Source organism: Penaeus monodon, chromosome 29, assembly GCF_015228065.2.
Source record: "Penaeus monodon isolate SGIC_2016 chromosome 29, NSTDA_Pmon_1, whole genome shotgun sequence".
NCBI lineage: Eukaryota > Metazoa > Arthropoda > Malacostraca > Decapoda > Penaeidae > Penaeus > Penaeus monodon.
This window is the reverse complement of record NC_051414.1, coordinates 34,178,046-34,178,323: the sequence shown is the minus strand read 5'-3', so window position 1 is coordinate 34,178,323 and position 278 is coordinate 34,178,046. Positions and strand designations below refer to the sequence as shown.

Here is a 278-nt window from a genome sequence, read left to right as displayed (position 1 = left end):
AGGCAATAGGTGGACAGGCATTTTCCCAGAGATAAACAATGACTGTTTAAAGAATTAAGAAGTAAGTTCTTCGTGATGATGGTACAGTACAAGATAAAAATGTATTAATGATGCGGATATGATATCTTGGCATGCCGGTAGTTTCAAGTTTCTGCACATTTCCCAGATTCATTCATTTAATTGCACCTATGTATCTGTAAAGTCATTCTCACGTATATACAGATGGCTTTATCTTATGATTGCCTGCAACTGCCACTGTTTACATACAAATGCTATTG

The 278-nt window shown here is 36.0% G+C and overlaps 1 protein-coding gene across 1 annotated transcript in view; it reads left to right on the top strand.

Annotated features, from left to right (window-relative positions):
• Window positions 1-278, top strand: part of LOC119592199 (tRNA (uracil(54)-C(5))-methyltransferase homolog) — a gene marked incomplete at its 3' end in the record, with an annotated part of 3,767 nt that overhangs the window by 184 nt on the left and 3,305 nt on the right. Inside the window, 1 exon segment of the mRNA XM_037941032.1 lies at window positions 21-50.